The sequence below is a fragment of the Ascaphus truei genome, chromosome 2, assembly GCF_040206685.1.
Source record: "Ascaphus truei isolate aAscTru1 chromosome 2, aAscTru1.hap1, whole genome shotgun sequence".
NCBI lineage: Eukaryota > Metazoa > Chordata > Amphibia > Anura > Ascaphidae > Ascaphus > Ascaphus truei.
Window position 1 is genome coordinate 261,604,404 of NC_134484.1, and position 20,394 is coordinate 261,624,797.

Consider the following 20,394-nt stretch of genomic DNA (forward strand, 5'->3'; position numbering starts at 1 on the left):
AAGATAAAAGTAACACAAAGGGAAGAAGTGCTTCAGACTTAAAAGTAACATTTAGGAAAAGGAGTCCCTGCTCTGAAGAGCTTACAATCTAATTGGTTGGTAGGAAGAACGTACAGAGACAGTAGGAGGGCATTCTGGTAAGTGCGTCTGCAAGGGACCAAGGCCAAGAGGTATTAATTATCAGCCATCGAGCTACTCTTATGCTTCCTCAAGCAGGTGGGTTTTAAGGTGGGTTTTAAAGGTGGATAGAGAGGGTTCTAGTCGGATATTGAGGGGAAGGACATTCCAGACGTGAGGGGCAGTCAGTGAGAACAGTTTAAGACAGGAGAGGGCTTTGGATACAAAAGGGGTAGAAAGAAGACATCCTTGAGAAGAATGCAAGAGCTGGGATGGTGCATAGCGAGAAATTAGGGCTGAGATGTAAGGAGGGGCAGAAGAGTGTAAAGATTTAAAAGTGAGGAGGAGAATTGAGTGTGTGATACAGGATTTGATAGGAAGCCAGGAGAGAGATTTCAGCAGGGGAGATGCTGAGACAGATTTAGGAAAGAGCAGAGTGATTCTGGCAGCAGCATTAAGGATAGATTGTAGGGGAGACAGGTGAGAGACAGGAAGGCCGGACAGCAGGAGGTTACAGTAATCAAGACGGGAGAGAATGAGGGTCTGAGTCAGAGTTTTAGCAGTTGAGCAGCAGATGAAATGGTATCTTTGTAGTGTATTGAGTGGAAGGGCATTCTAGAGGCGTAGGGCAGTCAGTGAGAAAGATTTAAGGTGAGAGAGGGCTTTAGATTCAAAGGGGTAGAGAGAAGACATCCTTGTATGGTACGTAGGAGCCGGGATTGTGCATAGCGAGAAATTAGGGCTCAGATGTAAGGAGGGGCAGAACAGTGTAAAGCTTTAAAAGTGAGGAGGAGAATTGAGTGTGAGATGTATGTATGTCTTTATTTATATAGCACCATTAGTGTACATAGCGCTTCACAGTAGTAATACACGTGAGAGTCATATAAATAACAAATACAAATAACAGATCATGGGAATAAGTGCTTCAGTCATAAAAGTAAAATTTCGGAAGAGGAGTCCCTGCTCCGAAGAGCTTACAATCAAATTGGTGGGAGATGCGGAATTTGATAGGAAGCCAGGAGAGTGATTTCAGCAGGGGAAACGCTGAGACAGGTTTAGGAAAGAGTAGAGTGATTCTGGCAGCAGTGTTTAGATTGTAGGGGAGACAAGTGAGAGGCAGGAAGGCCCGACAGCAGGAGGTTACAGTAATCGAGACGGAAGAGAGTGAGGGCCTGTGTCAGAGTTTTAGCAGTGGAGCAACAGAGGAAATGGTGTATCATTCTAAAATTGTGGTGGAAAAAGCGACAGGTTTTAGATATGTTTTGAATGTAACAGGAGAATGTGAGAGAGGAGTCGAGTGTGATCCCTAAGCAGTATGCTTGCGCTACTGGTGTATGACAGAATTTCCAACAGTAATGTGGAAGGAGGTAGCGGAGCCAGGTTTGGGGTGAAATATGAGGAGCTCTGTTTTTGACATTTTGAGTTTAAGTCGGTATATATATATATAACTTTCCTGTTCCCTTATTTTGTATATATATATACACACACACAAAATAAGGGAACAGGAAAGTATCCCACAAAAAGCACTCTGGTATGCAAAAATGTAACAAAAAGAGAGACACATCACAAAACATGCAAACAAAATAAAACACTCTCTGGTACCTCAAAAGTGTGGAAAACATCCACATGCGACCCAAAGTTAGGAAAAGGTGCCTCCGCGTAAGCCAGAAAAATATATGATTGATTTCTAATGACAAAATAATAACAGAAAGGTGAGGCACAAAGTAGGCCTCCCTTCTGTAGACCGGCCGGTCAGAAGGGGAAAAAACTACTCTGTAAGAATACTGAAACCCAGACCTGGCTGAGGCACAAAACCGAACCGAGTGTCCTGCTCCAAACGTGATCTACACAAATGAAAACTCTGCTCCCATAGTAAGTGGGAGTTAACGGTATATGAACCCATGTACAAGGGAGACAGAGAACATACAGGCTGGCTGTAATAATATAAGCACAGATTTATGTAAAGAATTGCTGTGTGTAAATGAGCAGTAATTGGCTGTGAGAAGATGACAGAGTGCAGCAATGAGTAGATAAGTGTCCCTTCAGAGCTCCATTGATGTGGAGGTCAAGCAGTCTATAAAGGCAATACTTAGCTCCACTTTGAATCTCCTGGGTATGGCATGGGCAAATACAAGGAGCCCGAATGAGAGCAGCCAGGTAGTCAATGCTTCTGCCTTCGCCGTAACAGATGACGTAGGAGCGTGGAGAGAGGAGACAAAAGTCACTGCTGAGTTGCCCTTCAAAATCAGCCAAAGCAGGAGCAAGCAGAAAGTGAGGTACTCAGGGGAGAGTGAGGACAGGAAACGCAAGCCTCAATGTACGTTTTGCCACTGCTTTTTCGAGAGGCTAGGGTGTATGACAGAATTTCCAACAGTAATGTGGAATGAGGTAGCGGGGCCAGGTTTGGGATGAAATATGAGGAGCTCTGTTTTTTACATGTTGAGTTTAAGTCGGCGGAGGCTATCCAGGATGATATCACAGAGAGGCATTCAGAAACTTTGGTCTGTACAACAGGATTAAGTTCAGGAGTTGAGAAGTAAATTTGTATGTTGTGTATATACAGCTAAACCCCGTTATAACGCGGTCCTTGGGGTCCACAACCCAAAGACCGCGTTACAACCGGGGTCGCGTTAAAATTTCACCGGCATCAGCTCTGGAGCTTCCTCATTACAGATTTAAATCTCCTCCATTTTGCCGCCGTACCAGTGCGCTCCTCTTCCTGCTGTCCACGTGCTCATATCTCTCTGCGCTCTTGCCGTCGTATGCCATTGTTTTTTTCAAACATTCAATTCAATGCTTTATTGACTACCAGACACAGACACAGACACAAACACAATTAAACATTAATACATTTTGTACAAAACACATGCAGGGAATTGAACCCAGGACCCTTGCATATGTTGGTAAGAAGTTCTTCCACTAGACCACAGAACTGTGTGATGTCATAGACAGCTAGAAATAGACTTAAGATTTCACATTGACATGTACCTTGTGTTGTAGAGGATAAATATATTTATAGGTTCTGTCTTGTCACACCAAGCCTATGGTGTAGAGGTAAGAGGCAAGGCATTGGTATCAGAAGGTCCCGAGTTCAATCCCTGCATGTGTTTTGTACAAAATGTATTAATGTTTAATTGTGTCTGTGTCTGGTAGTCAATAAAGCATTGAATTGAATGTTTGAAAAAAAAAACCCCCATGGCACACGACGGGCAGAGAGATGAGCACGTGGACAGCAGGAAGAGGAGAGAGATGAGCTGTAAGAGGAGAGTGTAAGGCGGGAAATTGGAAAATTTGAGATGCAGGTAAGCCGGCAAAATGGAGGCTTTCAATTCGGGAGCCATCCTCAGACCGCGTTATAACCGATTCGCGGTATAGCGAGGCGCGTTATAACGGGGTTTAGCTGTATGTATTTGTGTATATATAGCAACTGTTCTCTGTGTCCCAAATAAACAAGTGTAAATAAGTGGCATTTATTTGAAATTTGTGGCTCCCTTACGGCTACCGAGTAACATAGATGGCGAAGATATTCAGTTCGCCACCTGCAGGACACACGTACTGAAGTGCAAGTACATAAATAACCACACAAATAATTATGCGGCTGATCGTAGCCAAGTCACGGACAAGCCATGGACAACAAAGTGCTCATGCGGCTGTTATCTCGCACACCGCAGTGGACACGGGAACAGTAAGTCTGGCTACATCTGTATAAAAAAAAACAAATGTATTGATAAATGTCCTTCCATATATTTGTTGGATTAATACTGCTATGATAGTATATTTGCTTCTTCAATGTAAAAAAGAGAAATTATACAGTACAAGATGTAATTACTTTGGCACTACACAGTTTGCTAAATTAATGACTGTCAAGCTCTTAAAATGTATCAACAGCATAATGACTATAAATACTATAAATTCAAGATGGAAAGTAGAATTTTAAATTAGATTAGAACCAGTGATATGTTTAATTTGTAACCTAGATTCTAATCTTAAATGTGTAGACAAATATCCTAAACAGGTAAAATTGGTCAAATGCTTTGAAATATCCTTTTTAATATAACCTTTCATTTACCCCAATAGTTCCTAATATTTTAGTATGGTTTCTTTTTATAAGTCTTGAGCAAGCATTACATTTAGGATGTCAAATTTAATTCAACAAGTCAGTCTGCAATTTGATTTGGCAGAACTGGAATAATTCTAGCTTGGCCCTTGTTTGCATGTTGTTTTGTTAATTTCAGACATCATACTCATTTTAAAGGCCATGAAAATGGAAGCAAAGTAGGATGTTAAGTACAAGATGCATAAGTCCTACAGATCTTCATTTGTTTTTACTGTCTGTGTACATATTCATTCTAAAGACAATGCAATTAATTATATTTATAACAAAATGAATGACCTTCCTGTTTTTATCTTATCAAACATATTGTATCAGCAAAATAAATTATTGCTTTCGGAAGAACAAACACAAAAAGATATACTGTATAGAAGAAATAATATTTTTCAAGCATGAATTCATTTATTGCAACAGTGACTTAGAAACATAGTAATTGAGTATAGACAAGGATCATTTCCCTCACATAGCCTGACTGTTCACTTTATAACCGAAGAACAAACTGCTCTGAGACTTTATATTTCCTTATTCCCAGCCTCGTAAATGTGTGGGTGACAATTCCAAGCAAGCTACCGTACTTATTTTATTGGCTATGCCCACAACCAATATACTACCTGTATTTCTACCAGTCTCACAGTGTTTACTGGCAATAACAAGTTAAACTTGAAACTGGATATCTTCTTGGGCACTGTTCTAATAAAGTTTTGCACCAGACATTATAGTATAATCAAGTGGTTTATTTGCAGGTTGCAAACACACAACATTTTGGGGATCTCCCTTCCTCTGATGCATCTGAGGAAGGGAGATCCCCGAAACATTATGCGTTTGCAACCTGCAATAAACCACTTTATTATACTATAATGTCTGGTGTAAGATTTTATTAGAACAGTGCAACAAGAAGATATCCAGTTTCAAGTTTAACTACGTGGCAGAAGTGGGATCCCAGCCACTCTTTAACTACCTGCACCTTACAAAGATAAACTACCCCCTAGACCCACTACAATTATCTAAAAGGAGTGCAGTAAGATCCAAAACCTTTATCTTGACGGTAATAACAAGTTGATAACATGAGAAGTGTGATTTGATCAAAGGATACATCTTCATCCACAATGAAAAAATGTGTATCTTTTTTTTCAGTAAATGTAAATAAAAAAAGAAAATACAGTTATCTCCACTCTCAAAATAAGAGGTCTAATAATTCCTGCATTATTGTTTAATGTGAAGTATCTAGAGATGGGCTACCCTGTCCACATTAATTTCCCAGAATTATGTGGATTGTTTCGACCAAATCCGTTCCCCAGACCAAAATGCGCTTGTCGATTCGGTACTTAAAAAGCAGAGTGTTCATTAAAATCTGTAATTGAATACAATCCAGACCGATTTTTAGGAATCCAAACTCGGATTTCATATTGAAATTGATATTCAAATAAATTGACTATAAGATTTCTTCTTGTGCCAGATGATGTCTCATAGCAGATGACTGCTTATTAGATATGCTTCTCTATCCCAGAAGAGGATAAAGTGCTTTGTACAGGTATGAGCACTCAATGAGAAGTAGAGCTCAAAACTAAGTATACTGTGACAGTACTACTCCCCATCAGTTGGTTTAGCTAACACTCTAGAGCTGTTGTCCAGAATAACAGAGGTTGAGTGAGTTCAACTTCTGATCCTGTTGGTTTTGACACCATACCCCATTCTTCATAAGGTGCCTTAGTCTTGTCAATGCAATAACACTGTGTGCAGTGGGAAGCCAGCAGAATCGATTCCTGCAGCTTTTAGAGTTTTATTATTTTAAAATAACGTATTTCAATTCAGTATGTGTCGAACACTCGGGAAGGTGGCACAGTGAATATGTTTGTCCCTGTTCTGTTATATCATATAACACCTTTGTGCATATCCATCATGTAGCACCACAATGAGTGCACACACCAGTAGTAGCTCCCTCCCTCTAGCTTACTTTAAAAACAGACCAATTCCACTTCCTGATTTACAGTTTAATTTTCCTTGTGGAGCACACCTGAGCTAACTGTGAGATGCGTTAATAGCAAGAGTAGCTATATGTGTGGGCAGTCAGCAGCTCAAAAGTAGGACGTAAGTAATACTCCCAATCAGCTGGTATAGCTCACACTGCTAGAGCTGCAGCATAAAAAAGCAGTGGTTCTGCGTTCTAGTCCTGTTGGGTCTGACACCATTCCAGACATTAGGTTGATGCCTTAAGCTTATCAACTCTGTATAGTTGGTTTGGAAATCCTTTAAAGGAAATGTGGTATGAGACTCATTTAAATATACTTTACATAGCCATTAGCATATCTCCCAGCCGGGTACCTCAGGTGTGCTCCTTTTTCAGCACAGTCATGTCTCCCTAATTTATCACTAAATTTAAAGTATCTCTCTCAAAAATTCAACATGGCAGATTGGCTTTTTGGAGACTAATTCACGGACCAAAGGAACTGGTGGATCCAAATAGGCAAATTTGTTTTGCTCATCTCTACACGTATCGTTTACCTAAATTAAGAAATACCACGGTACTACTTGGGCTTATCCTAACTGCTATTTTCCTATGCTCAGTACTGCAGATACTGGTGACATCTAGACATCCTATTGTGTTTCTGCCAATGATGCATTTTCAAAATCAAAATGCTTGATCCAATATGTTTACAATGTGTTTGCTTTCTCTCCTAAAACAAAATGCAAAATTCACATTTTGGAGTCAATATTGGAACACTTCTCTATTGAAAATTGGTTTGCGTTGGTTTCTTTGAGTAAAATTATACAGCGCCAGTTATGCAAATTACCATCTTATGAATCGAAACCAAAGCCAAACACATCTGGCTGATTAGAAGGGAAAGAACACACCACAATATCAAAACATATGCAACAAAACAAACAATGGCGATTCAGGGTGTAATGGTTGGAGGTGATTATTTTTTATAGAGAAGTGTCAAATTTAAATTAAGAGTTACTGTATAACTGGATTTGGACTACTGTATATTTTAAACGCTGCAGTTTATACCATCCGAGGAAAGAAAGCACCATCTGGAACAGCTTAGCCACTAGCATAATGTCCTCAACTCTGCATTCCATTACTGGACTTATTCTGCCTATGCTACTAACACAAGACCTATCCTTACATATCCCTACAGTTATACTATTTCTCAAAACACATCATACTGTACTCCTTATCCTTTCACCATTCTCCCTCCTCTGTTCAAAGTTCCTCTTCACTCCTTCCCTCTCCACTACTCTGCACTCATTAACATTTCAGCTGTTGGTCTGGGTGTAGGTGTAAATCTTCTCCTGTATTCTTTTTGCGGGTACCAACTACTCCCTATTTATCTTTCTCTTTTGAGATACAGATTGTCTGACTTTTTCCTTCCTCTCTCTGCAGGTTGCTGTTCCTCTGAATGCCACTGGAGGAAATCACGCACTGTTACTGACTTCCTCCACTTCAAATTGCTCCTTTTCTGCTTCAATTCTGCCTTCTCTAAGACTAAAAAACACTACTTTCTACACTAAAAAAATTCTCAAAAATCTAACTCACGTTGTCTTTTTTTATCACTGACCCCCTTCTGTAACCTCCTACCCGGTAGTCTCTTTAAGCTATACTTTAAGACAGGGGTGCGCAAAGTTTCTGAACTGCACCCCCCCCCCCGTGTGCCAGCCCCAGCGCTCGTGCCCCCCCCTTTCCTGTGACCCGGCATCAAATGACGCTGCTAGTCATGTGATGTCCCATGACCCAGCGGCATCATGGCGATGTGTCGAGATGCCTACTGAATCCCGGTAAGTTGAGGTTGCAGAGGCCTAGCGCCGTCCCCTGGCATTTAACTTAAATGCCTCGGGAAAGAGCACGGGGCCTCTGCAACCGCTGCGCCCCCCAAAAATTCTGCAACCCCTAGTTTGCGCACCCTCTGCCGTAGGACATTTCAAAGCAAAGGTAAATCTACTCCATCAAGACATCCCATGTACTTATCATACATGTCTCCTTGCTAAAATCCCTCTCTCTATGCTGGACTCATTCTCACTAGTCACAGAATTTGATTTGTCTTAGGCCAAGGCCCCACTGCCTTAGTCAGCACGCCTGCACTGCATGCAGGCGGCGGGGTGAGAGGCAATGACCGCTACCTGCGATCCGTAGGGAGCGGGAGCTGGAGGAGGAGAGGGGGCATGGTTTGAGGGGGGCGTGGTTTGAGGAGGGGGCATGGTTTGAGCGGAGGGCTGCAGCAGGGGTCTCCCGGGATGCAAGAGGGTGCAGCGAGCCCCCACATATGCCCTCTGCTGCTCCCTCCCCCCCCCCCCATACCATGTGGTCTATGAAAAAAGTTACAGGAACTGCGTTCACACACAAAAAAGCTCTGGTTAAACCTATCCTTAAAAACAACACCCTTAATCATACATCCCCCTCTAACTATCACACTGTTTCTATCTTGCCTTTTGCATGACAGCTTTCTGAAAGTCTAGTCTGTTCACGGTTACTCAATTTCAATACACATTCTATTATTCCAATCTGAACCGCTCATTTCACTGATACTGCGCTCACCAAAGTAGCTACACATCATAAAATATCAAGAGCAATATTCCCTTCTAACTTTACTTGATTCTTCTGCTGTCTACTTCTGCAATTTCTTTACTCTTTTTGTATCCGCAACAAAAGCTCCCTGGCTTCTCCTCTTATCTTTCTCTTCAGTGCTTCTACTGCTAGCTCTTCTTCTTCTGTTGACCTGTCTGCCTCAACGATCTTTTCCTGGGACTACTCCTCCTCTCTATTTGTACAGTATATACTCATTTGTCAATTCTATCAACTGCATTGGCAGTACATAACTTGTACCCTTCAACCCCTAAACTTACTCCTGATATCCAGTCCCATGTGACTGCTTGTTTCTCTGCTATTTAATCCTGGATGCACCCCCTCCCCTCCCCCTGTTGCCTGAACCTTAACATGTCTAAAAGGGAGCTCATCATAACACCACTTAAACCAGACCCAATTGATCCATTTTCAGTCACAGACAATAAAGCTACAACTCATTTATTTTCCCAACCACGCTGCCTATGTATAATATTAATATAATAGTTATATAGTTCTAATAATAGCAGGGAGTCTTGATAAAGTGCTGTGGGCTCCATTTATTTGCTTGACAGCATGAGTGATTAAAGTTTATTTTTAGTTACCCCCTCTCCAGCTTCTTTGTTCCGGTGGTGCTTCCGCATTTTTTCTACTTTGATTAGGTTTAATATTTGACTCACTATGCTTCTCCTCTCACATTCAGGCTGTTGCTAAATCTACTGTACCTGCGCTCAATTGCCACAATCTGCCCATTCCTCTGTCACTCTATGATTAAATCATGCCCCATGCTAACATTTTTCTGTTTTTACAAATGCTGCAGTTAAAGTGTGATGCTATAAGAGTTACAATGCACTACTACTTTTTCTACCACAATCCTTTTATAAGTGGAGTATGAGGAGTATTCTCCTGCATGTAAGCAAAGCATCACTATTTCAATGGCACTTAAAAAAATGCATACTAAAATAATTATTTGACATTTATAGTGTTCTTAAGCCGAGTATTTGAGCACAGATGTGTAAAGTTAAGGTTATCAATCTTTTACTTTTCCTTAATAAAAATGTATAAATGTTTAGAAGAAACGAGGCAATGTGAACTTCTTCTGACTGCCAAATACTGTATCTCTTGAAAATCCCAGCATTACTTTTTGGGGAAAGTTTGATTAGAAATAACAAATATATTGTAGTAGCTTGTTCCAAAATTGTAATTCTAATGGATTTATAGCATCACTATGATTGGGACATATGGTATACCTGCAAACCCTATATCCCAAGATTAAGGGTCATCTTTACTAAGAAGTATTACTCCATAAGACACCTTTCGTCACTGAAAGACTAATTATGGCTCCATTCACTTCAATGAGCCATAAAGTGACTTCTGCTGCTAGAATGTATCTTGTGGAATAGCATTGCTTTGGAAATATGGCTCTATAGCTTTTGATTCAATCTCTGGACATCATTTTCCATTTTTCAAACAGGTCATCTCAAGTTACATTTGTTTTAGCACTCATATTGAGCCACTAATTGAGCCAGCTGTGCTGAAGTAGGGATATCCTGAAAACCTGGCCTGTTTGCGGCCCTCGAGGACTGGTGTTGTGCAGGCCTGGTAAAGAGATTTAACAACCATCCAGAAAGAAAAGCATATTGTTTTAGATAATTTGAATCCCGAATCCAGTATATTTGGGCCTAAATTACATTGCATGGAGTGCTGATTGCAATTTCCCTGAGCGTTTTAAGGGCCCCCATATTGACAGTCTATGCGACGTTCAGTGAACGTCATAAGGGCAAACATGAGGTTAAGGTATAAGGATTTTGACGGTTGATGCACTAGTGAAGAAAGGATCTTATAAGAAGTTGCTGAGAAAGATCTACTCTCAGGTACTAGAACTGATACCTCAATTAAGGGGGGTATACTTTACATGATCTACAGTGCAGTATTGTTCTATGTTGCAACATCATACTTGCAATTTTGTTCAAATCTGTTCCGCCTTTTTCCATAACACATGTATACACTTTAAATTCATTAGTTATGTACAGTAACAGTTGAGGAAATTACTTAGGCTTGCCCTTAATAAACAATTGTTACATTTATCCAGATCATAGCATTTTATTCCAGAATTATAAGCCACCAAAAAAGAATAAAGCATTGAGTGATCCGTCTACTGCAGGTGAAATAGAAATAACTTAACTGTACCCACAATGTACCCCAAACCCACCTTAGCAAACTTGACACCCTCTACAATTCAATTTGTCGTTTCGTTCTCCAATGCAACTACAACACAAACTGCGAAATGCTCAAAGAACTAGATTGGTCATCACTCGAGTCTAGGTGCAAAGTTCACCTTTCCTGTCTTGCCTTCAAATACTTTCTGGGCAAGCTATCCATCTATTTGAACAAGCTCCTCACCCTTACCACATGCAGCACTTATTATCTGAGATCTGACTCCAAAAGACTGTTCATGGTCCCAGGGCTCAACAAAGTATCCGGCCGCTCCTCCTCTTACCGTGCACCCAAAACTGGAACAACCTACCGGAGACTCTCACATACACCACCAGTTTAAGTTCTTTCAAAACTAAGGTTGTCTCACATTTTAATCTGTCTGTAACTGCTACTGTACATAAGCCTATAATATACATCCTCTCTAATTGTGCATGCAATGTATTGTATATAATGTATACCCTGTTCATTTATGTAACTGTGTTTTTTTGTTTGTTTTTTTTTAAACTTTATTTTTATTAAAAAAATTTAGGGAGAGGGGTAATGAAGAAAAAAAAATGGGGGGGAGGGAAGGGTACAAAAAATAGAGATGGGAGAAAGTACACATTCATTTACAATTTTACCTAACAAGACTTCTTAAAATATTCTATCACACAGTTAATATAAATATCAATTTTTTTTAATTTTTTGATTACAACAAAATTAAGTGGGTATTAATTTCTGGTTGATTTTCACTCAGAATCCAAGGTAACCACACCTTCTGAAAATCTGTGTAGGTGTCGTTATTAAGACTAACCAGTTTTTCCATGTAGCAAATCTGCCAGACTTTATTTTTAACTTTGGGAATTGAGGGAATAATTGTTTGTTTCCATACTGCCGCTAATTCGCGTCTTGCGGCTGAAGGTATGTGGCACAGTAATTTATTTTCAGTTCTCGTGAGGAGGTAATATGGTTTGTTTAAAAGAAATAACCAGGGATCCATTGGTAGGTCCAAACCGAAAAACCTTTGTGACCACATTTTGATTTCCAGCCAATAAGCTGCTATGAATGGGCATCCCCACCACATATGTATAAATGTGGCTTGTACTCCACATCCTTTCGGACATATAGTTTGGTACTCTGGGATGAATTTAGCTAGTCTGATGGGGGTTAAGTACCACCTCATCATAACTTTATAGACATTTTCTCTGATTGTGATACTGTAAGGAATCCGCTCCGCAGTTTACTGGTTGCCTTACCTTGCAGCTGTGCAGTCCTGGAGAACCTCTCCTGATGTTTGCTGCAGCCTGGATTCACTCACCAAAGCAATACACACTCCCTCTGGTATCTATTGCAGCTGTGCAGCCTATCACTGCAACCTAGACTTGCATTCACTCATTGGAGCAGTACCTTCACACCCCCCTCTGGGGATTGGCCCGCTGGCCTTTAAGTACTGTCTTCCCATAATGCTCCCTGCCGAGCATAGTCCTTACTGGATGTCACCATCGTTCTGCCACAAGCCCTCGCTTGTTCTCCTATGCTGATACCAGGTTCCGCCCTGCGTCCTTCAGCTTCCTTCAAGCCGCTTGTTCTCCTATGCTGATACCAGGTTCCGCCCTCCGTCCTTCAGCTCCCTTCAAGCCCGCTTGTTCTCCTATGCTGATACGGAGGTTCCGCCCTGCGTCCTTCAGCTTCCTTCAAGCTCCCGCTTGTTCTTCTGTGCTGAAGCGGAGGTTCCGTCCTGCGTCCTTCAGCTTCCTGTTCTCCTGTGCTGAAGCAGAGGTTTCGTCCCTGCATCCTTCAGCCTCCTGGATTCCTGCACTGAAGCGGAGGTTTCGCCCCTGCGTCCTTCAGTCTCCTGGATTCCTGCACTGAAGCGGACGTTTCCCTGTGTATCTACAGCTTCCTGGTTCCTGGGGCCTACTCTTTCCCTAATCTAGAGAGGCCGTGTCCTGGTTCCTGCGCTGTTACAGAGGATTCCCTAGCCCGCTCAGGACTCTTGCGCTGTAGCACTGGTTTATCCGTGCAGCTAGGCGGTGTGTAAATCTGGTCTGTCTTCCACCTACTGAGACCAGTACCATGGGCCATGGTCGCCGCACTCGCAGAGGCCAACCCCGCGCTCCTAAGCTGAAGCGGGGCTCTCCTGACTACATGTTGCCGAACTATTGCTTGAACAATGTTTATCCTGATGTCTCCTGTCCTGACCCTGGCTTGTACAACGACGACGCTGTCTTCTCCTATCCTGATCCTGCGATATATGACAACGAACTGCGCAATCCGGATCAGCCTGCGCGGTCTAAGGTCGGTGCTTTTACAACCCCACCTCAGCCTCGCGGTCCGACCCAGGTTTGTGGCGAGCACAACCGTGACAGTATGCTCGGCCTCACAAACTCGGATCCCGCTGAGGTGCGGGTTGGTAAGTTTTTTCCTAAAAACCTGTCCCGGTCTGTAGACCAGTCCCAGTTTGAGAATGATTATTTGTGCGATATAATACCCCTGATGGAAGATCCGTTTATGTCGGAGGGCTTAACTCCCTTGCAAAAGAAATGCCGTAATGATTTGGTTTGTAAGGCTTACTGCCTCAGAGACTTAAAACAGTATCTGGCCAGTGTTCGGGCAGTGTTTTCTCCCCTGATTCCCCTTTAACTGGGGATAAGGTGAGTCCTGTGGAACTGGTTAACGCCTGTAGTACACTCAATGCCCTGGCTTTATCATTGGACATTCCTTTAGTACTCCCGGACCCTTCCGTCATGATGGCTCTCGCTCACGACACGCTGCATGTACTTTCCGTGGTATTGGATGATTGCTTGTTAAAACAGGATCGCCCCCTGGCCGCTAACGCCGTCCACTGGCGGTTTTTCTCTGCTGCCAGTCCTGTCGCTAAACCGGGGGATGTATCTCCCTCTCCGGGAGATGACCAAACTAACCCATTAGCAATATCTCCTAACGTAGTAACTGCCACAGTCCCTAGCTCTGATTGTATGCCCGGGTTCCCTGACACCAATGATATGTCTACGTTAACCCCTGCCGATCAGTCCTGTGAGGTCCCCCTGCAGGATACATATGTTTCTCTACCCAACACTAAGGTTCTAGTATCAGAGAATAAGTTCCTTAGTTCTCCTATTTCTAGCTCAGAAGCCCTTTCTCTAGGTCTTGAGGGTTTTCCAGCTTTAACCCCTGCCGATCAGTCCTGTGAGGTTCCCCTGGAGAATACATATGTTTCACTAACTAACACTAAGGTTCTAGTATCAGAGAATAAGTCCCTTAGTCCCCCTATTTCTAGCTCTGAATCCCTCTCTTTAGGCCTTGAGGGTTTTCCAGCTTTAACCCCTGCTAGGCAGTCCTGTGCGCTTTCCCCTTCAGAGAAAGAATCCCTAAGTTCTGTTCCCAGGGTCATTTCTGTATTAACCCCTGTGGGGCAGCTCTCTGAGTTTCCTTTGGTAAATCCCTGTTCTCTGTCAGTCATGGTCACGCCCCTAGCTCCAGAGGAGAGATTCCTGGTCTCTCCTAATACAGAGAGAAGATTACCTATGTTTTACTCTCAGGCATTGTCTGCATTAACCCCTGTAAATTCTTGCTGCCTCCAAGTTAATGCCTTCGTTTTAGCCTCAGAGAATGAGTCCACAAGTCAGACAGCAGAGGTTGCATTGAGGGATTCCCATAACCGTACGGAGTCCTTAGATATTCTTTGCTATAAATCCCCTGCTTCAGCTCAAGTTTCCGCAGTTTCGCCTCCGGAGACTTCGGCTAAAGTTCTGGTTCCTGATAAATGTAGTCAGGAGTCAGGTTTTTCCCTAAGCTTGGTCGCAGAGTTCCTTCTCCCGGGTATTTCACTGAACCAGCCTGTCGCCCACATAGCGGTGATCCCTGCTTCAGCGCATAGTTCCCACATTATGGAGTCTGCAGTAATTTCTGGTTTTCCAGACATTCCTTACCAAATACCTACTTCAGAGACCAGTACAGTTATGATTAATCCCCGTGTACTGTCTAAGTTCTCCTCCTCTTTAAGCTTAGGGTTAAAAGCATACAGTAGTCTGTATGTCCCTCCTGGGGTTCATATTGTGTTCCCAGGAATGTTTGCTGACGCACGGTTTTCTTCCAAAAGTGACGCTTTTTCATATAGATTAGTAAAAAGCCTGCACACTGTTTCCCTTTTCGCTGAATTGTGTCTTACTAGTTTTGAGACTCTGAGAGGTAATGATTCTCCTTCTGATTCTGAAGCTCTTCCTACAATGAGTATCCTGACTGGGGGTCCCCCTGATTTCTCTGTCCAGGCTAATTCTCCAGGGATCAGCATATCTGTGGTCACTCCCTTAGTACTGTCTGAGGTCACCATGCATATATTACAAGTCTTGGGGTTTAAATCTGAGCTATTTAGCTGTCCTGCCTTTGCTGAAACCCAGTCCCTCAGTACTGTGTCTAAATATGCCCCAGCAAACATGGGGTTACTCTGGGAAGAAATTAAAGCTCCTGTCTTAAAGGGTATTTTTTCTCACATGTCCAGCAAATCTAGAACCTCAGTAATTGTTTCTAAGTCACTTATCAATACATCTGATTTTTTCTCTAATCAAACCCAGACACCCTCACTATCGGTTAGGAGTCCTGTGATCAGAGATTTTGCACTAGAAAACACACCTATTCATGTTTTTGTCAGGTTAGGTACCCCTGTGGTTAGGGCCATTGCAGTTTCGGAAAAAACTCCTTGTACTCCTAAGGTGCCTGTCATTAAGAGTTTTCATAGTTCATACTTGCTGCTAGTTGATTTTCAGGTCCCTGTCACTGAGGTACAGACTTCAGCTTCTGATGTTAGCTTCCCTCCCACCACTACCCTGGCTCTGCCTTTTTCTCAAGCTACTGATATGAAAATTCCAAGGTCTATTCCTGATTCACTGACAATACTATCTTCCAATGAAGATTTCCCAGTATTGGAGAGCTCTACTGTTGTTTGCTTCTCTGCTCCTGCTAAACCATGGTTTTGTCCCTCGGAATTTTCGGTTGCCCCTGTTATTTCCTCTCAGTTGGAAATACTCTGTACGTATCCCAAGATTTCGGTCCCTATGCCTGGTTTACTGCTTGCCTTGTCACCTTCCATACCAATACCGGGAGATGCTTCCAACCAGCCTATACCCTTACTAACCATTACCTGGGAGTCTTCTATAGGAAAAATTCCTCGCAAATTCCAACATGCAGTGGTCAGCCAAGACTTTTTCTGTTACAAAGTTCCTCCTGGTGTATTCGATCAACTATCAGGGCCGCTGATCCTAGATTCCGGTTCCTTTATTAAAGACTGGGCTTTCAGTGGGGGTTCTTCTGCCGTTTCTGCTCTGGAACTCTCTGGTTCTTCACAGCCCTGGATTTCCAAGACATTTTGCGAGGCGAGCCATGTACCAAAGATGTTTCTTCCATCTATCTCATATCCTAGAACTGTACTCACCAAAGAACTGCTCGTTTACGGATGCCCTTTCCACCTAAAGAATTTTAGGAACAACTCAATGTCCCCAAGACCCATGGATGGTCCTGTCTGGCCGCAGTTCTCACCGGGGGGTGGGGGTACACTAAGGACTAACCACGAGTCTCTGGACCACGACTCTAACCCCAATCCTAGACGGTTCAGCAACAATTCCCGGTCCCCCAACTCTATGTGTGCTCATGTTCGCCCGGAGGTCTCGCGTGAAGGGGGTGGTACTGTAAGGAATCCGCTCCGCAGTTTACTGGTTGCCTTACCTTGCAGACTTGTGCAGTCCTGGAGCACCTCTCCTGATGTTTGCTGCAGCCTGGATTCACTCACCAAAGCAATACACACTCCCTCTGGTATCTATTGCAGCTGTGCAGCCTATCACTGCAACCTAGACTTGCATTCACTCATTGGAGCAGTACCTTCACACCCCCCTCCGGGGATTGGCCCGCTGGCCTTTAAGTACTGTCTTCCCATAATGCTCCCTGCCGAGCATAGTCCTTACTGGATGTCACCATCGTTCTGCCACAAGCCCTCGCTTGTTCTCCTATGCTGATACCAGGTTCCACCCTGCGTCCTTCAGCTTCCTTCAAGCCGCTTGTTCTCCTATGCTGATACCAGGTTCCGCCCTGCGTCCTTCAGCTCCCTTCAAGCCCGCTTGTTCTCCTATGCTGATACGGAGGTTCCGCCCTGCGTCCTTCAGCTTCCTTCAAGCTCCCGCTTGTTCTTCTGTGCTGAAGCGGAGGTTCCGTCCTGCGTCCTTCAGCTTCCTGTTCTCCTGTGCTGAAGCAGAGGTTTCGTCCCTGCATCCTTCAGCCTCCTGGATTCCTGCACTGAAGCGGAGGTTTCGCACCTGCGTCCTTCAGTCTCCTGGATTCCTGCACTGAAGCGGAGGTTTCGCCCCTGCGTCCTTCAGTCTCCTGGATTCCTGCACTGAAGCGGAGGTTTCCCTGTGTATCTACAGCTTCCTGGTTCCTGGGGCCTACTCTTTCCCTAATCTAGAGAGGCCGTGTCCTGGTTCCTGCGCTGTTACAGAGGATTCCCTAGCCCGCTCAGGACTCTTGCGCTGTAGCACTGGTTTATCCGTGCAGCTAGGCGGTGTGTAAATCTGGTCTGTCTTCCACCTCCTGAGACCAGTACCATGGGCCATGGTCGCCGCACGCGCAGAGGCCAACCCCGCGCTCCTAAGCTGAAGCGGGGCTCTCCTGACTACATGTTGCCGAACTATTGCTTGAACAATGTTTATCCTGATGTCTCCTGTCCTGACCCTGGCTTGTACAATGACGACGCTGTCTTCTCCTATCCTGATCCTGCGATATATGACAACGAACTGCGCAATCCGGATCAGCCTGCGAGGTCTAAGGTCGGTGCTTTTACAACCCCACCTCAGCCTCGCGGTCCGACCCAGGTTTGTGGCGAGCACAACCGTGACAGATACACATTGATGATGTGGCAACCTTTTGAAAAATATCATTCCAGTCTTCCATGTCTAATACCTCCCCCAGATCATCCTCCCATTGTAGCATATATTTCAGTTTTTGATTCATTTGTGGAGTAGGGCTAATAAAGTATCCATACAATTTAGATATCAGTCCAGATGTGTTACTATCTGCTAGACAAAGTGACTCAAATCTAGTTAGCAATTCGGGGGGTCGGATTTTGTTATAAAAGGCTTTCAATTGAAGGTATTGGAGGAACTTATTGTTTGGGATAGCCTTTTCTTTGTGGAAATATTCAAATGGTCTGGGAAATCCTTCTGAACCTACATATTTTAATCTTGTGATAACTGCTATTTTCCAGTCTATAAACCTATTACGGCCTATTCCTGGACCAAATTCTGGGTTATCATATAGTGGTGTCATAAGTGTATTCCGTGTTGTAAGGAAGTGTCGATTTGCAACTGAGTTCCATAATTTGAGTGAGTGGGCTATAATTTGGCTGGATTTGAGTATTATGGGTCTCTTTCTCACTGAGGACCATAGAAGATTACTTAATTCGACTGGGGCAAATAAATTCCTTCCAATGATACCCAGCGTCTGTGGACTGGATTAGAGTGCCATAGTATTAATTGGCTTGTTTGGGCTGCTTTGTAATAGGACATAAGGCATGGTAGTCCCAGCCGTCATGTAACTGTGTTTTTAACCATGTATTATTTGTCATATTAACTATGTCCAGGACATACTTGAAAACGAGAGGTAACTCTCAATGTATCACTTCCTGGTAAAACATTTTATAAATAAAAAATAAAATAAATAAATGTTTATTTTTTAGTAATCATCTTGATGATGTACAGGTAGAAAGTTGGTTTCTTTAATCTATATAAATAGTCTGCAATTATAGGAATAGATTCAGATCCACAACAATCTATTCTGTTTTCATTCTGTTATGCATAAGCTCCCTGGGCACAATGCCATGGTTAAATTAAAAACTAATGCTAACATGTACTTTCAAGACAGAGAAGAAGGGACAATTCATAAGGCAAATGCAAAGCATGAATATGCCTATTTTAATTGCATGGAAGCTCAATGTGTTTCAACAATCGGCTATATGCTCTTGCATTTAAATGCTACCTCATTGTGAAATAGGATATTAGTATTCGAAAAGGAGCCTACATGTTTCAAAGAAAATTCTTCAGAAGAATACATACATAAAGGATAGTAACAACTGTATCTTTGTAAAATTAAGAAAGGTTCCAGGATAACCAAATTACTGAGTAATACTATTGCATGCATTTCATAATGCAATAATACATAGCTTGAAAGTGCTTGTTATTTGTCCATGTTTGTTTAAAAAATTGCCTTTAATTTGCCTTCCTCATACCAAAAATACTATAAAACCTTCAAATCTGTTAGGAGGAAGTAATTTTTATAGGGACTTAAAAAAAAAGTAATGACCTAAAGACTAGTCAGAGTAATTTTGTCAGAAAATAGACACAAACAAAAGTAGAAAATTCAATGGACAGTCAAATTTTTAATTAGCATAAAATACTAATGGAAGTACTGTAGATGCAAAAATGTATAATTCATTTATATGTACAGTATGAACAATATAACCCACACCATACAAATGAATATTTGTGGATGGCCCTAGGTGCAGGGTGCATGGGTGATGTCACTCGCACTGTGCGCACGCAAAACCTGCACTGTAGACAGGAAGCATCGGGAGGCAACAGGGAGGCGTGGCAGAGGCGTGGTCGTGATGTCACGAGAATGGTTCGCCCTCATTGGCTGAACCGCTCACGTGATGTGACCGTGACGCGGCCATCGCACTGAAAAAACAATATGATTAGTCTCCTCAGGATTTGTCTCCTATGTCAGGGGGGCGCAAACATTTTTCCTTGAGCCCCCCTACCGGCGGTCCCCTCACTCCTGCGCCCCCCCAAACCCCCACTCACCTGCGCTCCGGCATCATGACGCCGCGTTGCTATGGCGACGCAGGAAGGAAGCCGCCGGAGCCTAGGAAAGTGAAGGTTTACAGAGGCCCTGCAGCTCCCCCGGCACTTAATTTAAGTGCCTTTGGGAAGCGCGTGGGGCCTCTGTAAACCCCGTGCCCCCCGCCGGCAGTCTTGTGCCCCCCTGGGGGTCGCGCCCCCCCAGTTTGCGCACCGCTGTCCTATGTCACGCTTCCGCATGGACGTGGCCGCTCGCACCATGTGCGCCTCCATTGGCATCCATGTATTTGTTCCGGCGGCGTGCGCGGTCGCATGCTCCGTCGGAGGCCCTATAATCGTGGCCTAAATTTGGTCTATCCCTCATGGAGAAGGATTTACTGTAGGAGTGCTTGTTAGCTCACCACTGGGCAGTAACTGCAAAGACTAACAGGATATTATCAAGCATGAAATGTGGTATAGATGAAAGAGAAGACAGCCTCATTTTGCCCCTGTACAAATCTTTAGTAAGACCACAACTTAACTAAAGTAACAGTACTGTTTGGGGCCCCTCAACATAACAAAATGCATTA

General features: G+C 43.2%; 1 protein-coding gene across 8 annotated transcripts in view; it reads right to left on the reverse strand.

The window, feature by feature from the left end:
* SEMA5A (semaphorin 5A) overlaps window positions 1–20,394 on the reverse strand; it is a 795,598-nt gene that overhangs the window by 48,015 nt on the left and 727,189 nt on the right. The window lies entirely within an intron of this gene.